This window comes from Gallinula chloropus (assembly GCF_964237585.1).
Source record: "Gallinula chloropus genome assembly, chromosome: 11".
NCBI classification, from domain to species: Eukaryota; Metazoa; Chordata; class Aves; order Gruiformes; family Rallidae; genus Gallinula; species Gallinula chloropus.
Window position 1 is genome coordinate 20,748,191 of NC_140096.1, and position 27,283 is coordinate 20,775,473.

Genomic DNA, 27,283 nt, shown 5'->3' on the forward strand with positions numbered 1-27,283 from the left:
CATCAGATGGATATACCACTGCCCTCCTCACCAGCTTTATGATTAACAGCTCCAAGATGTTCTTCAGTTCAAAGGGGTCTGGATTAAAGCTAAAGAAGCTTAGATTCCATTCCCAGCTGCCATGACAAAGTTCTGATACCCTTGGCTAATGCATACTAGTAAAGATCAAGTCTTGGCTGTGCTTTTCACACTGGAGATTAATAGTATCACCCAACGTATGTTGAAATAAAGTAATTTTTAGTCTGATTTTAGGTGAATGCCAACAATACAGGATTTTCTGAGTGATTTTGAGGTGTTACATTTTTCAAGCATTGAAAAACGCTAGCTAAGAGATCAAGGAGGAGTGTATGGAGAAGTTAAGAATGCCATTAGTTTGTAAATCTCTTAAAACCACTACCCAAACATCCACGTTTCTGGTTTAGTTCACTTTCAAAGGTGCCGTGAATATGCCATTTGTCGGAGTAAGGAAGGTTTGATGTGACCAAATGTGATAAGCTTCCTGCATGTGGTAAATTAGGACGTCATATGTTCCAGGACTGATGAAAGTTACCATGATTAAGGCTAATAGATTTTGCCAAATTTGCTGAATTTTGCCAGACTTGGTGGCAGTCTTACCAGAGTTGCAATTGCTGAATTCTTCCAGAATTGAACTAAAGTAAGATGAGGAGGGAGAGGCAGGTCAGTTAGGTATTGAGCAGTGCATATTAGATTACTTCAGTTGCTGAGCAGTAGTCATGGATAAGAGCTCCTGAAACATTTGGCAGTGCCAGTAGGCTGCGTAATTTCTGGTGACAGACCTGCTGTGTGTATTGATGCCCTGCTTCCCATGAAGTGGCCAGACATCACCTGCTGATGGGAAACAGCGAATAAATATTGTTTTCCTTTGCTTCTGTGTGGGGCCTTCTGCTTTATTAAAGTGCCTTTATCTTGACCCGTGGGTTTGGGGGTTTTTTCCATCCTATTTCCTCCCCCCAACCCAGCTGAGGTGGGGAATGGTAGATCAGCTTTGGTGGGTACCTGGCCTCCAACCCACCACACAGTTTTTAATAATTCCTATCTTGGGCACTGCTTTGGGGCACAAAACCTGTGGAGAGAAGGTGTTAGGCAGTATACTGCCAGTTCCTAAAATAAACTATCATTTAAATGCTGCCTTTCTGTGAAGATTATCACCTCACTGGTTTTTCCTGAGAATCTGAGAAATCACAGAACACTGGACTAATATTTCTTCTGTTGAATGTTAGAGACTGAGTGTTCTTGCAAGCAGCTTTACAGTGTCCTGCTGAAGCAAAGCACTGTCATTGCATTTACTGTTAATAAATCCACAGCATATAACAGGTGCCATACAAAACTGAATAAACCTTCTTGTGGTTTTATGCTGTTTATTGAACTATGTGAGTTTAAACTTAGGAGAATGGAGAATTAGCTTTACAAAATTGTTTTCTTTAAGCACTGGCTTTTCTCTTTGCCTTCAAATCATATAATCATATGGTTTCCCACTTGGTGACATTAGTCAAAATACTGTGATGTTTGGCTCCTGCAACGAAGACAAAAGAGAAATGTCAAAAAATAGAATAAAGTTGAGATCTGCAATTATGTAGATAGGTGGTGAAGCTTTTAATCCAGTGAGTTTGTGTGTGTGTGTTGTGTATGCTTATATTTGTAAGTACGTTTTTTCTGTTGCTATGAGATGACTGAATGTTGCAGATTGTGCTATCAAATATATGTTTGTGTACAGGTGCAAAATTCAGTTTCTTAAAAACTGCTAAAGCACACAGAAAGAAAAATAAAATGTGAGATTTAGGATTACCAGTAGCAAGAATTATGTCTTATCATTGCTTATGTCATTTGCTGGACATATTCTTCTGTGAAGAAATGGAAATTTAAGAGAAATATCAAATTGCATGTTCTTTTCCTAGTACCAGCAGAAAAAATAAATTGTACTTTGCAGAGACTAATGATGCATTAGGAAATGGCTGCTCAGGGAAGAAAGGACATTGAGCAGTTCATAGAAGAAAGTTACATGTTCATCCCATGCCACATGCTTTCAGTTCATGTGAAAGGGAAAGGCAGGGTTGTTTGCTATTTGTATTAACTCACATCAGTAAGTTGACACTGTTGGTTGCTGTGATGTGTGCAAAATACCTGATTAATTATATGGTGCTAACTGGCTCAGTAGGCTTCTCTGCAGTAGAACTAAGACTAATTAAGATTATGTCAGGATGAAATGAGATGGGGTTACATACAGAAACCTGTTAAGAATTTGGGTAGCACTTGTCTCGAAAGTCACCTTTTGCAGCTCATGCTGAGGATTATGTTTCATCGAAACCCCCAGCTTTATTTCCAGTCTTCAGGTCTGTCTCTCCTCTTGTTTTGCTTTATTGTAAATCAGATCTTATTCCACTGAAGTCAGTGGACCAGAGTAACACTAGGATGAATGTGTGGAGAGGTAAGCCTGTGGTTTTCGTAGTCATCCTAGTGTTGTGTGAAAGTGTGAAGCACTTCTCATTTAATTATAAAAATTGCATGGTAGATTGTAATACTGAAGCTTTTGTTTATTTAAATTTCCATAATGTTTTTAAGTAATGTTTCAGTTTATTTTTGCCTAGAGAAATACAGTTTTGTACAGACTTGTTCACTTTCCATCTGTCAGTACAACACAGGCATCTTGTCCTAAGTTACTTTGATTTGTCATACCTACTGTGCACAAAGGCATTGATTTCTGTCACACAGATCATTTAAACAAAATCACACCAAGTGATTTCTGTGATGTGCATTAAGTCTTCTTCCTTTTTCTTCAGATCATAGGAGTCATCACAGGACAGGAAAGTGGCTGTTTTGTGTAATTCCTGCCTACACGGTGGGAGCTCAGGCTAGCCAGAGGTACAGAGAGATCAGTTTTGTAACCAAATATCTCTGCAAATCTGAAATTTTTCAGTCATTTGGTTTTGATTTAGCCTGTAAGTAGGTATCTAGTGATACATAAAATCATGAAAAGAAAAAAAAAAAAAAGCTTTTGTAAATAGAGTTTTTATTGGCTATTTTTTTTAATTGGTTAACACTGTCTAGATGAAGGCTGAGGCACAGAAGTGTTTGTCCAAAGCCCCAGGTTGTGTGGCTAAGAAGAGTTGAAAATACCTGCTTTAAAAGCAATTACATCTTTAATCCTTGCTGCTACAGAAAGACAAAAATTTGACATGAACATAACAGATGGGTAAGGATGCAGAAAGCCTGAAAATAGAGCTTCAGAAAATATGACCTGTCCTATTCCTCTTAAATATACAACCTCCTCCTCCAAAAAAAAAGTAAAACTGTAAGCTTCTTAGTTATGTGTAAGGCATCAAATTGCCTTAAATTGGGTTCAGTACAAGGCAATGAGGTCTGATTCACTGCTTCTGCTGAAGACAAAGAATAACTCTTCTGTTTAGTTCTGCTTTTACAAAATGAGGTTAGTTATCTATTGCTATCAAAGGACAAGACACTTCTGTACTGCTTTCCCTAGAGAATGAGAGATTGGAACTGATAAAAGCAGTGGTATGTAGAAGCAGGGTCATTATATCTTCCACAGAATTAAATTGATGGATTTATTTTTTTTATGAAATAAGAGTTGCACTGAAAATTCCTGATATGTAGAACAACATTTTTTTTTGCCAAACATCTGGGGGAAGATTAACTTTTTGTGGAATCTAAAAAAGACTGCTTTACTAACTGGTGGGTTCCTAGGGATTTGGAATGGTGGATGCTGCTGAAAACAGCAGTGGAAAATGTAATCCAGTACAGAATGACTGATTCCTTATTTATAAGCACCTTGCAGACAGGTGCAGAAGAACTCCTCCTTCCACACAGCTCATTTGTTAATCTCTGTGTTGTCTTTCTGCATGTCAGGAGCTTTTATCTTCATTTATAAACATCATTCTTCAGTAAAGGGGAAATATGAAACTGATGGTAGCAGCTACACCAGTATTAGTAAACCCTGAATTCAGCACCTGCTGAACAGTCAAATGTCAAAAGAATCAATAGCTGAGCTGTTCATCAACATGTTTATTCCACTAGCTAAAGAACTGCTCTGAATCCATTGCGTGCAGGAAAAAGGATTTCTGGCTGTCTCACAGTTTTTTCAGGATTTAATATGGGCTTCTTCCATCTTAAAATTATCCTTCCTGTTCGTGAGTATGTTTAGACCTGTTTAATTCCTCTCAGTTGCACCTGTAAGGTTGATGCGATGTATTTTGCTTACACATTCAAAAGCATGAAAGGATTTAAAACCTTAACGTTATCTTCTGTAAATACCAGTCTGTGGTGAGGACTAATGGAAGGCACAAAGCATGTTTGGAAGCTATAAAACACCAGGGGTGACAAAACGGGAAGAGTTACTCCAAACCTTGATTTGTCTGTGAAAGAGCCAAAAAAACTCTGGAGTGTTTTGGACTGCAGCCCAGGATCATGGGGGTGACATGTAGACAACATCAATTTCTAGCATTTAGGTAGCTATGTAGATGAGCTGTCTCATTCTTCTTTCCCACTTCTTTATATACTAGGAAGTGCACATAAAATCTTGGCAAGACCTGCTGAGTTGAGGCTCAGCCTCCATATCACAGGTCTGTACGTTTCAAGAACATGTGCCCCAGCACTGCCAGCCAGAAATTTTCTTCAAAGTCATGAACTTGGCAAAAGGCAACTTGCAGCATGGCCACCAAATCTTCCATCTTTGGTGTAGTTTTGCTTGAAAGGATGTGATGTGGGTTCGTGTTTTTGAGCCCTGGTACAACAGAGAACACACAGAGTGTAAATCCTCTATGGTAGAAAATGCATTATTTAGATTTAAAGAACAATCATACTCCATATACTTAATGTGCAATAAGGAAAAGATCTCTTTGTTTCACTATCAGCCTTTCGGTAATGAGTGATTTTAGCATCTTCTAATGCCTAGTATTTCTATAGAATGGAAAATCATGGATACTGCTTAGCAATGTTTGTATGAAATATAAGTAATTTACCTTGACAAAGAGGCAAATTTTGACATTCTTATTTAGGGCACGTTGCTTCATTGCTTTCAGCAGTATAAAGTAGGAACCATTCAGGAAACACGCCAGAACCTTCACTGAAATATTCCAGGATTGCTTTACTGTTTGACTTTACTGCCTGAAAGTGTTTGGGAATAATCTGAGCCTGAACAGCTAAATCTAGCTTTTGATAATCACCCTCTATTTATTTCCTCTGAAACCTCTGGAGTCTCATACAGACTCCTTTTATCTTGGGCTCTGTGGTACACAGATACAGAAGAAAGCCCTTTTACTGATCCTTCCTGAAATAAGCATTGAGACCCTGTGTGGGAGAATGGATGTTGGCTGGTTTTGGGGTGGACTGAGAGCCTTAAGCATTTTTCTCCTGATCTTTCCCATTAGCTGCTATTTGTTTAGCTAACCCCTGGTAATCACTTAAACCGTTTTTCTAGCTCATGAACAAGAGGAGCGAATCCACTTTGAAAGTCATCCAGCATGAGATGTATCATACTGGCAAGACTAAGATGCAGCTGAAGACCAACAGCGTAGAGTTCATGGCCATGTTCTGTACTGCAGCTTTGTGCCTCTTTTACAAGTTGTGTGTATGCACAATGGGTTCAGTTCAGTGTATCTGAATGCAGTTGTGGCTGAGAGCACATCAGAATCTGACCTCGCTTTGTGGGAAATCAACTTGTACAAATGAGTCAGGATCTTTAGGGATGCAGAGTATTAACTGGAAGAAGTAGGGAAAATGCAGGCCCTTGCTAGAGGGAAACAAAAGATCAGGTTGTTTGGGATACAGAGAAGGCTGAGGCACTCCACTTTTTTTCCTCAGTCTTCACTGTATTCTAGCCACACCACCCAAGACTCACAAGGCAAAGGTAGGAACTGGAAAAATTAAGAACTCACCTATTGTAGGAGAAGATCAGACTCCAGACTATCTAAGGAATCTGAAGGGGCACAAGTCTGTGGGACCTGATGACATGCATCTGTGGGTCCTGAGAGAAGTGGTGGATAAAGTTAGAAAGCAACTAGCCATCATAATTGAGAAATTGGGGAACTCTGGTAAAGTTCTCTCTGACTTGAAAAGTGGAAACATAACCCAAATTTTCAAGAACAGATAAAAGGATGACCCAGGGAACTATAGGCCTGTCTATCTGACCTCTGTTCCCTGCAGGATAATGGAGGAGATCCTCCTGGAAACTCTGCTCAGGCAAGGAGGTGACTGGTGACACCCAGGAGGGATGCAGTAAGGGTAAATTGTGCCTGAAAAACTTGGTGGCCTTCTACAACTGGGTTACAGCCTATAAAGCCTTTGTCACTGTCCTGCATGACACCAGTGTCTCTAAATTGGGGAGACATGGACTTGATGGATCACCTACTCAGTAGATAAGGAATTGGTTAGATGGTCACTCCAAGAGTTGCGGGAAACAGCTCAGTGTCCAAGTGGAGACCAGCAATGAGTGGAGTTCCTCAGGGGTCAGTATTATGACTGTTGTTGTTTAATGTCTTTGTTGGAGATGTGGACAGTGAGATTGAGTGCACCCTTAGGAAGTATGCTAATGACACCAAGCTGTGTGATGTGGTCAGCATGCTGGAGGGAAGGGATGCTTTTCAGAGGGACCTTGAAATGCTTGAGAAGTGGGTCCATGCAAACATCATGAAGTTCAACAAGACATCACAAGAAGCGTGTCCAGCAGGTTAAGGGAGGGGATTCTCCTCTAGCCTGCTCTTGTGAGACTGCACCTGGAATACTGTGTTCAGATCTGGCACCCCAAAATAAGAAGGACATGGACCTATTGGAGCAGGTGCATGAAGATGCTCAGAGGTCTGGAATGCCTCTGCTATGAAGACAGGATGAGAGAGTTGGGCTCCTTCAGCCTGGAGAAGGCTCCAGGGAGACCTTACAGCAGCCTTACAGTATCTAAAGGGGCTACAGGTAAGCTGGAGAGGGACTGGTTACAAGGGCAGAGAGTGACAGTACAAGGGGGAAATGGCCTTCAGCTGAAGGAGGAGAGATTTGAATTAGATACCAGGAAGAAATCCTTCCCTGTGAGGGTGGTGAGGCCCTGGCACAGGGTGCCCAGAGAAGTCGTGGCTGCCTGTGGATCCTTTGCCAGGGGATTAGAGTTCAAGGCCAGGTGGAATGGGGCTTTGGGCAACCTGGGGTTGTCCCTGATCATGGCAGGAGGTGTTTGGAAACCCCCAAACCAGTCTGTGATGCTGTGATAATTTAGTAAGAACTAGCATCATTGCCACTCACCCATGCTGTAGAGATGAAGTCTGCCAACGATGGTATTTATAAACTGACTTGTGTAAATGCATGCATTTAAATATTTAGCTTTCATAAATATGCATGTTCTATCAACTTTTGGTATAGCCATAATATTTATTTTTTTATTGTATGCACAAGTAATTTTAAGTAGCAGAAGCTTTTGTTCACAGTTGATTTGATGTGTGCTTTAGCAAGGCTTAAATGGTCAGAATCTCACATTTCCAGATCTCTTGAAACAAAGCTGAAGTTCAGGACAGTGTAGGTTCATGTGCAGGTGGGTGGGTGGAAGAAGGCTGAAAAGGTGCAAGAGGGGTTGTTGGCCTTTTTGCTATGTGGCAAGTGTAGGACTTGACACAAAGCCAAGCCTTAGAGGCAATGGAAAGGCTTTGCTAGGATCCAGAGGAGACAAGGTAGAATTTGTTGATCTCTGGGAGGAGATGGGAATTTTTGGACTAGAAAGGAAAGCTGTAAAAATAATACCTATATGAAAAGGACTGCAGGTAAATTTTTATCTAACCTATTTATTTAATCCATCCCACTCAACAGAATGAGGAATTTACTTGAAGTTACTTTGAGTTTATTATTGCAGTGTAGCTTTAAAGAGTGGAAACCTTTGGTATCTTAGGCATCCAGATGCTCAGAGCCAGACAGGCTAGCTTGACCTGGGAAGCTGTTCTGACACTGTTCATGGAAGTGCACTGTGTCCTGCTGACTTCAAGTCTGCATAAGGGGTTTGGTACTTTGAGTGGGACAGAAGACAGCAGAACTATTTAGTAATGGAATCAAGATGAAGCAGTTTCAGGTGTGTATCAAAGAGAGGGGTGTGTAACATTGCATTAGTATTTCAGTGCAGTGGTGAGTTCTGGCTTGAATGTGTTGACATCATGCAGTTGTGGTGGCCTTCATGCAGATAAGAGGGCTGTGTTTAGCATGTTAGTACTCTTACCAGTTTGCAGGTTTTGTCACCCTTCACTGGATCTTGACTGTGTGTTTGCCCTTCCTGTGAATCTTTCTTCACCTGAGTGACATTATTACTATGGCCCATGGTATTCTGTGGAACAATGGCTGCTTCCTTTTCACAATGAGGAAACAGATTTCCTACCCATGCTACAAGAGACCTCACACTTCTGTGAGCACGATATGCTAGTGAGAAGTGTATCTTCAGTCCAGGCAGCTGTTGACCAGGTGAAGAACTTGTGTGAGATGAGCACATGGTGGTGGGGCTTCATGGAATGCCTGTAATAGTTGCAGGTGGCAAAAAGCACCAAACACAAAGGAGATTTCTCCAATGCTTGAGAAATACACAAGTAAAATGGATTATCTTAACAAGTCAGTAAAGCAAAGCCGCCTCTTTCATGGAGTGGCCTTGGGTATTCCAAAGCAGATTCTCAGCTAAGCAATGGCATGTTCTTTTTGTACTACCAGAGGAGAGGCTTCATACATGGTTTGACTTCCTTTTCATGCAGGACTGTGTAGCATGCTGAGTGAATGGTGTGTAGGAATTTAGCTTTTAAAGGCTTTGTGATTTTGAAGTGATTTTCATTTGATAGTTTCAAACACTGAATGAAGATCAACGGTATCTGTATGGGGCATGCAAGGGTTTTCAGCCCTGTTTTTCAGATGGAAGATTTAATGTACTGATCAGCAGGTTAACAACGTGATCTTCTACTTACACATTAGAGAAATACCTTTGTTGTGCTGAAAGCATAGTGACCTTTGACTTAAGAGTTGCAGAATGTCATACTGGAAGCCAAAGGCCATGGTTACTAATGAAAAGCAGTTTTTCATATTTCTACACAAGAATTCTCCTTAAATTTTACCATGAATATCCCTTCTCACCTAGAAAAAAAAACTTGAGCCTTTGAAGAAACTCATAATGGATTGCTAAGAAGCTTTGCATTAAGGTAATTAATTAAATGGTGTTTGCCATGGAGTTTATATGTAGGAATCGGTTGGTTATAGCTTCAGTACCATCCTTCATCTATGACACTTGGCTCTGTTAGATGCAGTTTCTTCTTTCAAGCTTCAGAGAATTTACCAAACTGGTTTGACTGCATGCCTTTTTCTCCCCAGAAAATATTGGTAGTCTCAGTAAGCATAAAGATGACTTGAAAGCTTTGTAGAAGAAAAATAAATGTGAATGCATTTATGACAAATGCACTCAGCTGGCAGGTAAAATGACCTCATATTGTATTTAGGTTAAGGAGTTTTTAAAGGATTTTTCTCTTACAGAGATAGATTTTTCTCTGGTTTCTCATGAGACATTTAAAATCACACCTTTTTCTTTCTCCTTTTTTTTTTAAACTCTCCTTCTTGCAATTCACAGTAAGACAGCACTGTGAGCATGCATTTCAGAAGCTGTGTAAGACAGCGTTCTACTGTAGTACAGTGGAATGAAAAATACCTCCATAAAGTGATTAAGTATTAATCTCTAAAGGGAAGAAAAGCTAAAAGTTCCTGACATGAATTTTATAGTTGGCAACAAGTAATTACTCGTTTCTTCAGCTCTGGATGCGTAGCTTTTTCTGGGCACCGCTTTTGGCTTTGATTCATGATACAAAGAATCATTGGGAGAGAAAGGTGACCTAAGGTTTTATTCCTCCTAATCCTGAGCTCATCGTGTTCACAGCTTGTTGCTTTGCACTAAGAAGTACTTCTGACTTACCTTGGTTGTCAACAGCCCAAAGAAACAAATCACCAGTCAGTGATTTGCACAGCGTAGCAGCATTTAGTCAGGGCCCCTCTCCAGTTTGTTAAAGTGATTAAGCACAGAGCTGTCATCTCTTGCAACAGCAAAATACCCCCTTTATTGCTGAAGTAGTTTTCCTTCAGTTTTTAGGGCTGGTTTTCTCAGGCACTACTCTGCAGAGGAGGTGCACCACAGAGTCTGGATTTGTACATCTGTGCTCCCTCCAGGTCAATGGGATGGAGCCTGAGTAAGGGGAGGGGCTTCACAAAGGCAGTAGTAGTTTAGCAAGCAGTGTGGGCTAATGCATCATACTGAAACTGAAGAATTCCATAAGCCATAACTGTGACTGTAGGAAACACAACTCCATTTCTGTTCCCTGCCCCAGCGCCGTGATCTCTGCCCCAGCTTGGTAAGCTCTGAACTTTGCGATTCCATGCGGCGCGATAAAACAGCCGTGGTCTGGAAAGGTTAGCAGATACCAGGCAGTGGTTGAGTGGTTGTTAAAATTTCTTAGGAGCTCCTGAGGTGGCATTTGCTTGGGGATATTTTTGTCAACGCTGCTGCTGAGAATACACAGTGAATTGCCCAGACTGTGCATGTACCAAATAGAAAAGGAGTGCTGTCATTTGCATAAAGTGCTAATATTTTTATAGTGTTTTTTCTACTGCTTATGAAGTTTTGAGTTATTTCTCTACTCTATTATTGTTCAAGAGAGCAATAATTCATTTTTGGTAACTCAGATTTTGATAATCTGCCCAACTGTACTTGAGAATGGGTTTGTGGAGGAGCGCAGCCACTCCATGCGCTGCAGTGAACCATACTGCCCAAGGCCAAAGACACAGCCAAATTGCCTTCTTCAGTTGGGGCCATTTTTTAATCAGCACTTAAGTGTTGTGAGCATTTAACTGAGGCTCCCATCCCCTTTGCAAAGTAAAAGCCTCTTCTGGCTATTCTAGTTTAGCCTAATGAAATGGCAGCTGATGACTGAAGAGCCCTTTTTTGCTCCTTTCCTGTTCTCCTTGTGGCATGGTGTACAAAGCAGGCTCAAAAGCAGCAGCTCTCTGCTGTTCTTAAGCTGCCTAGATCTCAGAGTCCTAGTTAAGACGACCTTTCCAGAGAAGATGATGTATGACAGTGGTCATTAAAGATTTTCACAGGATCCTTCAGAATATTTTATACACTCTGAAGCCATCAAGTAAATAAGGCAGATAGCATCTGTGCTTTCAGGTGACTTTTTTTAGCAAGGTATTCATGCTGATCTCTCTAAGGGCATAATACTGTCATTTTTGTAGCAAGGTCTATGTATGGCCGCCTAAATTTATACTGTGATCCCCTTGGTGATATAAAAATAATGATGTAGTTTCAGAATTAACATGGGAAAGCATTTATTAAAACTCTTGGGTGCTTTCAGTTCAGTATGAATGGTGTAGGTAATACCAAAGTATGGGTGGTTCTAATGGGTGAGTACATCAAATAACCTAAAACGTTGGATAAAGTTATGATATAAACAATATATTTTCCTCTATTGGACATAATTTTCAGTTGCAATTATGTCCTGCTGAGCCATCTAAAATATATGAAAGAATCCATAATTCTCATTCATCTTCATGAAATGTCAAAGTCATATACTACATTGACCTTAATCTATGTGCATTAATTCATGAAGAATTTAATTTGATGAGTTTAAGTCAGAACTGCAGTATAAAATCCTTTCAGTGCAGTTTAATTATTTTGCCAGCATTATATACACATAACACCATCGTAGTCTAGACTGGATTGTGTCATGATGTGCTCCTAAGACTGAAGATACTGTAAATGTGTTTCTAGATCAGGGAGTGCTGTTTGCTGCAATCTTATTTCTTACTGGGTTTTTTTTCCCTTGCTTAAGAAAGGAAAATTTATTAATTTAGGAACAAATATTAGTCTTCAGTTTATTTAGTTTAGCACATCTTTTATTAACAAGATGATAAGCTTTTTATTCTTTAAGGAGGAAAAAGAAGAAAGGGCAAAAAACCTGGGAAATGAAAAATAAAGAAGCCAGTCTTCTGACATTGTTTGGCTCAGCAAGATCAAACCTTTCAGCTGACTACACCGATGTCAGTAATTGCTCTGTGGATAGAGCTGCCTACTGCTTAGTAGTACTAGCATTATCGATCAGTTGGTTTTGTCCATGAACTGGCAATGATAACCTCAAATTAGATCAACTTGTTATTAAAGAAGTAAAATCAAATTATGCCTGGCTGTAGACAAATAATAATGAGTTACATGAACACATAATTATTGCAGTAACATTTTTGCAGAGATTTCTTGACAATAAAAGCCCAAACCCCTCCTGTTTTGTTTTTTTTCTGCCCTTTGCTGTGCAGTTCTCTGCCTCCCACACCTACATGGGTGATGGGCAAGCCTAGGTGTTTTTAATGACATTGGAACAGCCACCAGAAAGAGGTGGGGGCGGGAGGGGAGAGCCGAGCTTCTCTCTGGAAGGAGAGGTACATGAGGGGGTGAATACAAGGATGCATAAGTTATTGCAGCCTCAAGGCAGCAGTAATTTATGCACTGACAGTTTGAGTTTCATGCTATGCTATTTTAAAAAAAGCCTTACAAAGTAACTGCCTCCGTTACATTAGAGTATATGTTGGTCTTAGAGGTAGTCTGCATGATGGAGACAGTTGGAACACGAACATTTGAAATGCACTCATCACAGTGTGGCCATTGTCCTGCTGTAGTAGGGAAAAAAACCTAGTAATATAAAAAGGATTTTTATTTCCCACCTATTAACATTAATTTGGGTGCCCTGGAGGAATTTTCAGGGTTGTTTCATCGCTTATTTATCTGGTTGTAGATATGTTGATGAATGTGGCATTAGGTGATGCATGTTTATTGTATTAATGCAGTTATTATTGTAGTTGTCCTCTCTGGAACCATTTTGCTATACTTCCCTAAGCAACAAAATGGATGTGAATGGCATACATTTGAATAATGACCCTTTTGCTTTGCATGTTTTCCTTACGCTACAAATCAGAGAAAAGTCAAGCTGCACGCAGCATCCATAGCGTGCAAGGCCAGACAATGCTTCCCTTTTGGAATGAGCCATATAATAATATTTATGCATTAAACCATCATTTCCTTAAAGGGAAGTATTTAGCTTGGCTGTTTGATTACGAATTCCCATTTATATAGCAGTAATTTCCATTAGTTTAACAGTTATTGTGAAACGACACATCTGGAAGCGTAAATAAGAACAGTGGCTTCAAAAGTTTGAAGTGTATAGAATTACACTGAGTTTTCATTAATAATATATATGAAGCCAAACATATTAAGTGCAAGCAGCTGCAGGCCATTACAATTTAGATCTAATTTAAGTAATCTCTGAATTGACCTTCTTCAGAAACTGGCCACAGTAGGCACCATAAACACATCATCGTCTGTCATATAGTGAATTTTAGATGCCAGCTGCATCCTCGTAACACTTTATTGGGTCTGCTATGAAAATTAAGGATAAAAAGATAATGGGAGCAATGATGTTATTTGTTGTTAAGTTTTAAGTGCGATTCATTTTATATCGATACACTCTTGCTTTATGGGTTGCTCATTTGCATTTTTTTGCCAATAGTGGTTTTGTGACTTCAGTGACCTCCCTCTGATGGTAAAGCTGGATTTTGTCAAAATGTTTTTAACACTAAAACTTTTACTGCAGGGATTTCAGACTGCTGCTGAATGTAAGCAAGTCAGCTCAGTTGAGTAGGAATCAGAATACGCTGCAAAGCAAAGCAAAGGCCATTCATTGCGTTCCTTTGAAGTGAAGCAGGGCAGATTTGCACAGGTGAAGATTTGACCTTATGTGTTTAAAAATAATTTCTTGACAGGTTTCAAATGAAACAACAAAATTGTATCACAGTAATAAACTTGTACAAAATCATTATTATAAAAGATGAAAAAATTCACTCTATTTTGATATTCAAATGCATTCTTTTTTTCCAAATCGCAGATAGGTAGTTTTTAGGACTTCCCATGAATAATGGATGCTATTTGAGATGTTTGCTTAAGAACAATGAGTTAGCTGTATCAATAATGAGAAGTTTTATTGTGGGCCACTTTGTAATATATTTGATTGTCATGTTTTATACCTCTTGAAGTCAGTTGATGGAAATCCACCTAATTGTTGTATTTAACCTGCAGTCATTACTGAAGGTGGGGAGGGAATAAATACATTTTTGCTTTCTGCTTCTACCACAGTGTGGGTTCTTGAGAAGTGCTTTAAACAAATAGTTGCTGAGTATTGCACTAAAATGAAGAGAAATTGAGAAGCTTCAGAGGACATTTTGCTAGAAAATTGAGAACTAGCTTCAGTTTTATTACTGGAGGTATATTTATATGAGTTACAGTATGAAGAATAGCAGCCTCAATTGTCACACAGACACTGGAGTCTAGAAGCAATAAAAACTGAAATCACTGTCACAAGGGAAACTAGTTTTCTGTAAACTAATAAAAATGATGTTCTAATGATTTCTGCGTGATCCTTCAAGGATTTTTAGGGACATATTTGTTAAAGAAAAGTGGAAAGCTGTTCTATTTCCCTGGGTTTAGTCTTTTAGAATGACTGTCCATAACAGAATATTCCTTGGTGTGGTGCCACCTTCTCGAGTTAGACTTTTCTCATTTCCTTCTAGGGCTTTCTACTGTATTCTGTGGTAATATAGCACACATATTCTTCAGCATAAGTAAGAAATGTGTATTTTCCTTTTTGACAGAATTAAAGCTTAGAGAGAAAATTTTGTTTAAGGTAAATGGAACCTGAGGAGGAGTGGGAAATGTTGAGTGAAACAGAAATTACCACATTTGTTTTGGACCAAGATAAAATACGTTAGTTTAACTGCAAAAAGTCCAGTTGATGTTACTTCAAGACTAACTTTTAATTTGATCATTGTTCAGATTTTGAAAGTAAAAGTCTTGAACTTTCATTTTGATTTTTTTTTTTTTTAACCAGAGTAACAGATTGAGCCTGGCCTAAATTAACTTGTAGCTGTGGTTCCCTCCTCTCCTAAACCTCTATTCTTCTAGTAAATGTAAGGTTAATTGAAAAAAAGCTCACTGGCTCGATTACTGACTTAATGGAGCGGCAATTGCTAACAGGACACTTTGCTAAATGGGAAGTTAAGTTATGTGCCCATATGTGACACATGCAGGACATCAAAAAACATTTTCAATTTGTTTGAGGGTGGCCAGAGACCACATGTTGCAGAAGAAAACCAGCTGATAATAAACATGCTGCTTTTTGCCAAAAAGAAATGTATCAGGACATTATTTTAACCAGCTCCACATCTCAGCTGTTTTACTGAAACTAGAATTATTTGCATACCTCCCTTCAATAGTTATCATTCAGATATTTTTTTAATTGATAACTATTAAAAATAATAAATGAAAGTTAAGGCACTGTAAACATGTTATAAATATATTCCTGTGTTAAATTTGATCGAAACCAAAACATATTTAGTGATGTTTTTTAAATCATTAAATGACAGAATTATTGTCCTTCTGCTTTTTATAAAATTATTTGGCATTCATTGATCGTTTATATTTATAAACGTGTCCTATGTAAATAGGATGAATTCACAGAGTTTGCCAAGACAAATACAGCAGGTTTTGATTAGAATTGTTCAGGTGCAGAGCAAAGTTTTTCATGTTTTTTTTCTTTTCTGCTTATTGTAGTCTCATCCCTGTGACTTTTGCATACTGTTGTGTAGCGTAGATCAGCCATTATCTCTGAAGACTTCTTAAACATTGTTCACTTAAGCAACAAGTAAGCAAAGCAAATAACACATTATTTTATTGACATCAATGAGAGATGCTTTCTGTTTGCCCCAGGCATTAGTTTGTATGTACATCAGGAAAGATCATCAGGAACAGATGTCTGAACTGCCATAAGGAGCTATGGGGGGCTGTTGAGAGTAGGTTCTGTGCAAGCACAGGAACCATCAGACAAGAAGCAGTCAGTTTTGCTTGCTGACATGCTTCTTGCGTGGTACTGTCCCAACAGTCAGCCTAATGTCTGTTTTGTCCCATCTCATACAGAAGACATATATTGCTGTGGCATCACAGGAGGCAAGTGAAGCTGTGGTATGTAGTTGTATCTTCTGGTGGTGAGAGTATTTTCATGGGTGGAATAGGTGAACCTAGAAAAAACCTGATGTTGAGACTGTCTTCTCTCTCAGTCCCAGTGGCATATATACTTCATTCTCATACTAATCTTTAAAAAAAAAAAAGTGTTAATAAAATCCCATCAAAGCCAATGAGAGCTTTTCCTTTGTCCTATTTGGTTTTCAAAGCAAAAATCCTATCAGGATGAAGGCTCCAAAATCCACTAAACTAAGTTACAAACCCTGCCAGGAAAGCAAGCATTTTTATACTCTTGAGGAGGACAAAGAAGCTGCTGTCGCTTCTATCAGCTGTGTCCCCGATCGTAAAGGACCACTGCATCCTATCAGACACCTAGCTTGGCCACAGTGTTTTCAGGAGAAGTGGCCACTTCCAGACCTCTGGTCTTCTTAGATGAAATCAGATTGCAAGGTAGGGCCAACTTCTCTTCTGCAGTGAATAGAAACGTGCAGTTTAAAAGACAGGTTTTTATACAGTGGGGTCTTTTTTTTTCTAACAGTGCCTGGAAGTGACTTTATGCATGAACTGGGCTTGTTTCACTAATTGGATTGCTGCACACAGCAGCTCTGAGTTGCTTTGACAATACCCAGTGGAGCCTCTACCTTCTGTGGGCAAGGGTACAATCATGGTGCATCAGTTTCACTGCGGTGGTAGCTCTGTTAAAACCATCCTATTTGCTGACTGTTCAATAAAGGTCGCTGTGTTTGTGACAGGACAAGTCAGCCAGAAAAGAATTACACAGCTTCTGGCCAAAAAAAAAAAAAAAAGTAAGGGCACCATAGTAATACTTTGTCTTTCAAGAGCTCTCCCTCTTTTTCTTTGGATTCTTTCCAAAGAAATTAAGGGTATTATCCATGTGACTTTTGGGAGAGATAGTCTTTTGGGACTATAGCACTGAGGTCAGTACGTCTGTGTCAGATACAGGTGATGCAGCTTTAGTCACTGTGCAGTGTAGAGAGATGCAGTCTGTATATCCAGCAAAATGAGGAAAAGCTGCCTTCCACCACTTTCCACCCAACTGTGGAATGGCTTTAAAACAGTCCGAGTGCTCCCACATCCCATCTTCCCTTGTGCTAGTGATGGTATTCTGGAATGCTTGGGAGAGAAGCCATAATTCTGGTCTTCAGATGCCAAGAAGAAAATTTAAGTCATTCTTTGAAAGGGAACTGCTGGTAGAGAAGATCACTGAGTACTGCAAGGCAATCCCATGGCACCAGAGTGTTAAAGGTGAATCCAGTGTGTGTTTGAACATAGTGCTCAGCACTGTTGCTCTGAAGAAATAATCTGAAGGGTACAGGAACTGAAGCTTCAGTAGAGAGTGAAACCTTTCTCACATTGTCAATAATGAATGTTTGTTTAAGAGAAAAATCAAGCAAGAAAAGATGAATGCCTGATAGCAAGGAAGACCTTTCCTGTGCCACACCAGATGTTCAGCTCTATGCAGACTTCCTAGGGAAGTCAATGAGAGGTGTGTCTGGTGCATTAGACTTTTCCATGCTGCTTGAATCTCACATCTAGTGGACGTGAATTGGTCCTTGTGACTTCCTAAAAGAATAATTCGGATTCAAATTGACCTTTTATCTCTTCTTTGTTATAAAATAAACTTTTGAAAAATCTAAGTTACTCCTGACATACTCTGAGAGCTACATACTTGTCAACAGATGTGAGTTTCTGTTTTGGTAAGTGGAACTGATAAGAATTAGAGTCCTCGTGGTTAAAGACATCCATCAGAAGGAAGCTAAGAAAGGTAAATTGAAGTATGTAGAGCTGACAAATAGAGCTAAAGAGACATGGTTTCCATTTTTTTAATGTATAAAAAACCCAAAATATTGTTTTGCTTTTTCTTTAGTGGTTTACTGCAGTTGGCCAGTAACAAGTTAATTTTTAACTTCAAGAGACAAAGCGAATTATTGTGTTCAACCAGAAATAACAGGCCAGCAGCACAGTAGAAAAAGCATGGTGCATGCAGTGCACAATCAGAGAATCCCCTCGCTGATGTGCACTTACACACGTAACTGGTTTGATAGAGCACCTGCTGCTCTGCCCTCCATGGCGAATGGCAAAACTCCCTGGAACTGGTGTTGGAGCAGCATTCAGTGATTTGGATTAGGTGAATTGCTTTGTGATTACTTTGCTTCAAAAGACGTATTTAGAAGTCTAGTCTGTAAATAAGAATTCTTAAAGCTGTTGTCAGGTTCTGTGGCTGTGGCCTGATGTCTGAGACAGAGTTATATGAAAAATTTTTCAAATTCCTGGCTTTTAATTTCTGAATGGTGTGGGGTCCTTTCTATCATTCAGGTTTATGTGCTTAGGTCTAAACTTAATCTTTCTGTGAGGTCTGTTGGGAATAACACATCACAATCTCTTCAGGAATATGACTGGAATAGTCACAAGGGATCTCAGCATTCCCAGAAAAATTCCCCATGGCTTTAGCTGAAGCCCATTTGGGCTCATGTTGACTTACAAGGGTTTTAAATTCTCTGCATGGGATCTGGAACATACGCGGTTAATTTAGCTCTTTTCCAGCTTCACTCCCAAGGTGTTACAGTTCCAGGATGAAAGAGGGAGAATAAAATATTGCTCTATGTGGATGGGTAATGGCATAAATCCACTCCGCTTCAGCTTCCTGAGTACAGCGGATGTTTGGGAATGGGTTTAAACTAGGCTGAAGGTCTGCAGTGGCTTATCGTTGAGCACATGAACCACAAGTGCAACGTGTAATCAGTGGATCAGCCATATGCTCAACTGTGTGGGGGCAGGACCATGGTCTCAGCTGTATGTCTTTCAGCTTTGATTTTTAATCTTCCTTCAGTTTCACGTCATCCAAAGTGATAGAATCTGAGAGACAGGACTGAGGACACCAAGACTTTCATTGCAGGCAGAGCAAGTAGGCTATCCAAAGAACTAAGACAGAGATGCGCTGTGTAGACCTTTTAAAACAGGGACAAAACTTTTGCTGCATAAAAAGAAAATGAATCAGTGAAGTGATGGGACGTGCTTCAAACAGTCAGCAAGAAAATCTGGCATTGAGAGCTGAGACCTCAGTGAGAGTTCTTGAGTGTAGCAGTACAGTTAGAATGTGATTGTTGACTTTCTGGATACACTCTGCTATATAGCATGGTCATAATAATCCAGTGTTCAAAGAACATGCTCTTTAAAAGTATTTTTTCCATAAATAACAATAATAGAACTTTTTTTTTAAAGAAAGATGTCAATTTGATATTTCACTGCAGGGGCACAGGGTTGGGAGGGTTAGTAAGTATTGAGTACAATCAGAGGGGACCAGCTCCCAGGAGTAAGCACAGGCATTATATTTTGAGCCTAGAACATCTGTACATTAATAATTAGCAAGGTTAGATGGAAAATTTTATTGAAGTCAACTCCATTTGCTCACAGGTGTGACTGACCCGGTTTTCTCTCGCTTTTCTTACCCGCACAGAGACAATTACAGTGGCAGAAAGCGTTAAAATAAAGAATTCTTGTTTAATTTACTTGGGGGGAATTTTCCTTAAAGCTTTCTGGTTTTAAGTATGGGTCTGCACAGAACACTTCAACCTGTCCACTGTACGTATCGGGGCCTCTCTGTGAAATCTTTCTGTGCCTGAAACACTACTGTAATGGTAAACTAAGTGATCAGATCTATCAGTGCTTGTGCTTGTAGTTTTGTGTACCAGTCACTGTGTATTTTCTCCTTCAGATTAGATAATACTACACCTTTTTTTGCATATTTTATCGTTGTAGTTTGCTAGCCGTGCGGTCAGATGTGTGAGTCTTTGGAGTCATGGAAGAGCAATCATGCATCAGTATAATATCAAAACAAATGGAATAGAGAGTTCTTTTGTTTCACTGGATATTGGATAGAATATTCAGATAGCATATAAACATTTTAATTAATACTAAACTCTTGGCAGTGTAATTGGGTCCAAAGCCCATCATCATTGGAGTACTGGCTGTTCCCAAGGATGGGTTTGTTACAGCTTCCTAATTTTACAAATCCACTCATAAAACATTAAGATCCAATTTAGTTTAAAACTGTGAAAACAGGGAGTTTTCAGATTCCATGCAACCCCTTCCTTTTGGAATAAACCACTTGGATGGGAAATTTCTAACTCTGTTCTTCTTCAAGCTAATAATTGATAGTCTGTCTTAGATATGTGTACATCCCATTTAGGCAGGCAGTCCTTATCTGTGCACTTGTTGATCATGTTACAATGAAATAACTAATTAACACTGTATTCTGTAGAGAATTCTGTGCCACTTTTTAAGCAGGCCACAAAGCATGTATTCTGAGAAGCAGATACCCTATTTCGTAAGTGATTTCCAAAGGCGCACAGGACAAGTCTTGGAGAAGTAGGGTTTTAACATGCACAGTCACATTGTTAACAGCACCTCAATGAGATATATGCCTGGCTGCCACTTAAGTCAGTGGAGCGCAGGTACCCCACCTCCTGAGATTCTTCAGCATCTGCATCTTCATTGCCTCTGAAAACTTCCTCCTAACATCCTACCCAAGTCACTTTTGAAAATGAAAGACTTGTATCTCTGAAAATCTTACCTGTTCTGCTCTGTGAAGTAACCCCTTTTCTGGGGATCATAGTTGTTTCAAATACTCTGGTTCTTACCATTTCTAGGTCATTTAACAGAATCTTTACCAGCAAGATCATTTTTTAGTGTTTAATGGTAATACAAAACTAAGACACATAGTTTACATGTTCAGTGATTTTGCTGTAATCGTCATGGATATATATTGGTGTATAGTCCAGCAGCATTTAACCAAGATCTAATGGTCATTAGTACTTGAAGGATGCGTAGCCTTTTATTGATACCATTCCATGTTCATGGTGATCCAGCAGTGTACACTCCCATTGTACTAATTTTGGGATATATTTTTAGGGTGTATGCCTTTCTATCAGCAGGTCATTAATATGCAGGACCAGTTCTGTCTGAGGTGATCAAGTATGGTAAGGTAGAGCCTCTGCTGAAATTGCCTTTCAAGTCATGTAGGTTATTTCCTGAGTCCACTTTCTTTGTGAAGTCCATCATACTGGTATTTCTCAACAATTAATTATAAGAGCAGTAAATTAGATCTACTATGCCTATGCTTAGGTAATGTGACCTTATGTATTTACAGATCAAAATTGTGTTGTGTGTATTGTTTTTCTGTGAGAATTCCATTTGTGGACTGTAAAAATGAATGGGGTGACACCATAGCAGGGTGAGGAAATAACCCAATCCTTCCAAAAAATGTCCAGGAATGGAGAGTGCTGTAGTCACAGACTATCTTGGATGACATAGAAAAATTTGGATCTGAAGCCCAACCCTTGCTGTTGTGTGGTGCCAACTCCAAGCAGGCTGTCCCTCTCCTTCCTTCCCCACCTCAGTACATTGACACTTGGAGAAATGGAGCCAGACCTAAACGTCTGAATCTCATGTCTATCTCTATTTGGAACATATTTATGCTGAAATGCTTGCACAGTTCTGTATAGTCCAGCCTAATATTTTATCTGAGCTGCCTTCCTGAGCTAAATCAGGAATAGCATATTCAGTAACTGACCACAGATGCTTAAATCTGGGCATTTTTTCTGCTCACATAAGCTCATCTGGCTACAACCCCTGTATTTGGAAGGTGCAAAATACAAAGCAGCAGCCAAAAAATATTCTGTGTGTTAGCAGAGAAGGGACAGCTAATAGTAAAATTCTCTGTGATTTTTGATACAGTGAAAGAGACTTCCAATACTCAAATGGGTTGAGTGATAAAAGCAAGGCATTCCTTCCCCTTTAGCCTCTTTCTTCAATAGCAGGTAAAGACCCAGGAATCTCGTCAATGACAGTGAGTCTATCTCCTCTCTGTAGGTTATATGAGCCTGCTGTGTGTCACCACCCTCCAGAAAAAAGCAGGTTGTCTTGATACACACAACATCATGGTGTGAGAAGTAATGGTTTTGGGTCAGTGATACAGGGCACTGAACTTCTGCACCCTCATTCTGCCCCCTCACGTGTGTGAAAGGTACTGAAAGGTAGCTCGTTACTCCCAGGCTTTATGCTGGGTCAGGTGTTGTCTCTTGGTGTCATGCTAATTCTCTGCTAACTTTGTAAATTGTCATCCTGTGGCCTCACTACAGGAAGAAAGGGTATAAAGCTGGTAGATGGTGAATTCTGTGGTCTGATCAGTGTGGTAGAATCACAGTTGTATGTTTGAGCCCGACTGAGACCAAATCTGCTTTGCAAGTGGTCTAGGAAGTATACAGGCCTGGTTTGAATTAATGTGAGTCCCTGTAATTAATGAATACATCATTGTTATGAAGAGACATGCTTGCACTGAAGAACTGTAAGTTATAGAACTACACCAAGGCTGCTTGTTGCTAGCCATTTGCAGAAACAACCAAGTGGCTGAAAAGCACACATGCAGACTGTGAGTACGGATCCATAAATTATCATTTATATTATCATCAAACTCATTTAAATTTCAGAATATTTTTTAAATCAGTCCTCACCCTTTGATTGCTTTTTTTTTTTTTCAGTGTTCAGAATAAATAAAAGGAAATTAACTTATGGGTTGAAACATCAGACATATTCCAGCTGCAAGGGCAATTAAAATGCTGGATACCAAAGGGTGAGATGTTGATGAAGAGAGACTTTGAAAGGCTGATAACATCTGTTAATGAAAATTCTCAGAGGCAAAAGATTTGTTTGCTCAGGTAGTTTGAGAAACAGCAAGTGTAGATAAAGGTTAGGGAGAGGAATAAATATTTTTCTAACATGATTGACTGAAGGTCAGATAGAAAGAATCATTTTACTATGTTTGAGGACAATTCAACTAGCATAATTTTTTCCAAGACATTTATCTGAGGTGAATCCAGGTGGGGTTTTTTTTGCAATGAATATGTATTTCAATTCATATTCTGATTACCATAATCTCCTGTGATTGTTTCTTCAAAGGAGTAATATTTATCATTTTTTAGACTCATCAGTTCCAGACATGTTTTTAAGGGAAGGTAGTCAGCAATACTCTCTCATGCTCATGCTGAAAACCCCACATGTGCCATGGTACACAAGAATTAACTTGTGTTATCAATAATTTTGTTTGCAGCATACATTGAAATTACATCTTTACCTCCTTAGATGAATGCAGTGATATGTGGGGCCAAGTTTTAACTATTTGAAAAATCCTTTGCTGTTGAGAAGTAGATGAGTTTCCTTTTTCCAGAAATTTATTGCCTATAACAGCATAGATGCACTAATGGCTGAAAAAGTGATTTAAGCTTAGAAAAGAATTTGGTTTTATTTCTTAGGTGATAATTTCACACAATACTTTCTTTTTTAACTCTTATTTGTAATTTTATCACAACTGTGCAACTTTACCTGAAATAATAAATAACGCTTTCCATCAGTATCCCAGTTCACTGGAGGCTAGGTAGCTATTCACATAAGATAAGTGGAAAATGTATTCTGAGATACCATACTGATGTTTGTACTATATGATTTCACTGGCTAGTGTGTTTGTAGGCAGTATAGGAATCATTAAAAGTATATCTTCAACTTTGTTACAGCTTGAAATAAAAATAAATCTAGATATGAATCAGGAGAACTTGAATTGGAAGATTTGCTCTGTTACTAATTCTCTGTATGGGACAGGCCAAATAATTTTTATTCTATGTCAGATTTATTATTTCATATGGGATGTTGTTAATAAATCTGTCAATTTGCAGTGCTTTGAACATTATTTAGCGTTGTTGTTAACACTGTTAGTGGGTTTGTACTTTAGTTACATAAAGTTTGGTTTGTGATAGAAGTTTTCTGAAAACTGGATGACACAAAAACAACTCATGGGAAATGCTCTGCTTTGTGTTAAGTGCAGACCCCCCTGTGGGAGATACAAGCCCAGGTGGGATGTCCTTCTGAGACAGTGAAGCCAGGCTAAAATGTGTCAGTAAGGCAGAGAAGCATCAGGAGTAGTGCAGGCTCATTGAAGAAAGGAAGGAAATCCATACGGGAGATCGATGCCAGGAGGAAGGCCAGTGTTGGTGTTAGATACAGGAGCAGACCTTTGTTTCTGAAATGAAGGCGGCATTCGTGGCACCACCTCGCTCAGACCAGCCACAGCAAAGCCTGGTGAAAGGTACTGGAGCAGCTTGGCTCATCACCGAGCACCAGCACGCTGTTGCATTATTGATCAGGTGGCTTTTCATTTTCTATTTTTCTCCAAGTCATACGATAGGCCAAATACATTTCCTCAAAGTCAGTATTGTCAACTGAAGATGAGTTGAATTCACCACATCTCGCAACATCTGCACAAGCTCTGACTTTGGTTTTTGCAATCCTTGCCTTTGAGAACTGGCTTGACATGGGATGTGTGACAGTTGTTGTGCAGACAAGTTAGGTTTTCTTTTTCAGCCTTGTAATTGCTAACTCTGTGATTCCTAATTAGACTCTTTTTGCTGAGATAAATACGTAAACACAATTAGATATGTATTTTTAACGTGCAGTAATTAGATTCATCAGTTGAATGCTAGTCAACAGATCAGGATTTTTGTTCTCTTTTGGTTTCTCAATTGCAGGTAAAAGTTGTAATACCTACATGATGATCCATCCCTTACACAGCTTCATGTCTCTGTTTTCTTACATTGATGTCCAAAAACTCACATGACATCTCTCTCTGTCCCAACTATAAAGGGAACCTAATAGACTGTCATCCAAACGAGTCTGAAGTTAAGGACAAGCTAAGGCCAAAGCACCTTACTTAGGCCTTGCTATGGTCAACTTGATGGCATCTGACATCAAGAGGATTATGGCTGGGAAATTTTTTGTCCATGGTGGCTAGATCTGGTTTCCTTAGTAACCTATGCACAGGAGTAATGAAAAAAAAACCCAACAAACTTTGATGGTCTGAAAGAAGTGGTTGGTGTATTCATGTGTATCTTGGTTTCTTCTGTTTTATTCTGATTCTATCAAAGGCTTTTCAGCTGAAGGCTGGTGTGTTGCAAGCAGAAGGGCCTGGTGAGGACTCATGGTAGCTTATGCCATACAAGAGTGAGGCTGCACATGATGTGGTGGTGGGATAGGAGCGCTCAAAGGTGGACAGAAGGGAAAGAAGCCACTGCAGAAGGATTCATCTAGACAAGGCTATGTTGTGCTAAGGTTATAGGCTTAGATTCCTCATATCTGTAGGGTGCAGGACTGTACTCAGGTAATGATTTGGTTTGAATTTGCTAACGCCGCTTGGAGCGTGTCCTTGCAGGAGGATTCAGGGTGTTCAGGGAAAGTGGTGTTGGGCAGGAACATAATTGGAGTGGAACTCCTGAGATTGGTATCCTGCTGTATGTGTCACAGTACTGTGTTACTACATAGGTTTAGGACTCAGGGTAGAGCTTGGTCTATGAAATCTCTCTATACTTAAACAGTTCAATTTTTTATTCAGACCTGAAGCTTGGAAGTTAATTATTTTTAATGCTAATGTATTTTGTATACTAAAAAGTTTTCTGTTTGGAGGTCTCTCTACTACTCCTAGACCCACGTCACCCAGATCTCAGCATCCTCGGGCAACAGAATGCCCTCCCTGCTACCTCTGTCAGCTTTCTGATAGCATCAATATCGAGACCTCTTGGTAATAAGTACACAGCGGATGTACTACATCCCATGCCCACTGGACAACACAATGCTCTTCACCTTCTGTCACTTCTTAAAATGCATTATTCCTGTCTCTGATTTTCTGTGCTAATTCTTCTGCCTTCTCTGCACAGTCATTTACCTATTATAGTGTCCCTGGGCAGAACATCCTCTGATTTTAAAGTGTTCCTGTCTCAATCTGTTTTCTTTTACCCATCTACATCCAAAAACTATAACCACTCAATTATTATTCCTTTGGAAATATTTAAATAGACATTTGCATAGCAAAGCTAAAACTAGAACACAAGTCTCTTGATACACTTTGGATCCTGTTGTCTTGAGGTATATCTGTCTCTCCTATACCATGAGACTTGCCCACATCATTGTGAAAGTCATATGTAAAAGTCCCCTTTCGGAGGTGACAGCATTGCTTACGGCATCTTATGTCTGCCCTTGGTTGTTGTACTCTCTGGTCCCTTACTACACAGCTCTCATTTTACACTGGCACAGCTTCATTCAAAAACACTGGAATTGCACTGACCTAAAACTTGAGTAAAAGGAAGGGTGAGTGTCACCAAAGAATAGAACAAGGTGAAATGCATTCAGAAAGAGACATTTTTTAAAAAAGGAAAAAAAAAAAGGTGTCTTTTACTTGCATTCAGCAGATCTGAATTCCTGCAAGTTTAGCTCTATCCCATCCCAAGCAAATGCGGACCAGATGGTTCCTGTAAATTCTCCTTTAGATCCAGGCAAGTTCACATTCACACAACCAAGCTGACATATCTATTTGTGTAGATTTCTCTGTTTGTGGAGGAGAGGCTGCAGTAATGTAATATATGTACTGGGGAAAGGAGAGGTTTGCTGAGTAGAAAAAGCAGAAGGAAAAAAATAGCAGAGTGTGTTTGCTACTTGGTCTAGAAGGTTGTTCGCTACCAGAATAGCAGAGTGTAACACTTTCCGTGCTGGTTACCAGATAGAAGTGATCAGGTCACGAACAGATGGAATGCAGTTATTCTACTTTTACTTAATAATTTGAACTTGGATGTGTTAGACTGGAAGTGCAATCTAGGGCACTGTCATTTGCTGCATCTCTTACTGGTGACTAATTTAGTAGCTTGTTCCTCACTCCTGCCCTACTATGAAATTGTTAAGCAGACATAGGTTATGCAAAGTGTACTTAACTGACATGTTTGGATTGGCTTGGCTAGTTGTTTTTTTACTCACACCTAACATGTTGGGCTGTTTACTTTTAAATTGCTGCTGGGCTCAGTGCCAAACACACAGAATATCTAAGTATATCTCAACTTACAGACCTCTGGTACGCTTGAAATGTAAGCTGGCGTCATAGCGTTTGTATTTGTCTTGGGGAAGCACTTGCCTTGATGGCCTCATTTCTGGTGAGTTCGTCGTGCCCTTGTCAAGCACAACTCCACACTTAAATCCCTGAAGTTCACTCACAGGCCAGAAATTTAGTTCTTTGTATCATGACCCAGATACATAGTTCAAAACACAAGTATTCAGATCCGAGCTGATCATTCAGCATGCTGCGTGCCAGGA

At 39.5% G+C, this 27,283-nt stretch overlaps 1 protein-coding gene across 1 annotated transcript in view; it reads left to right on the forward strand.

Moving 5' to 3' along the window:
* The window catches only part of GRIA3 (glutamate ionotropic receptor AMPA type subunit 3), a gene marked incomplete at its 5' end in the record, with an annotated part of 152,214 nt that overhangs the window by 34,971 nt on the left and 89,960 nt on the right, over nucleotides 1–27,283 (forward strand). The window lies entirely within an intron of this gene.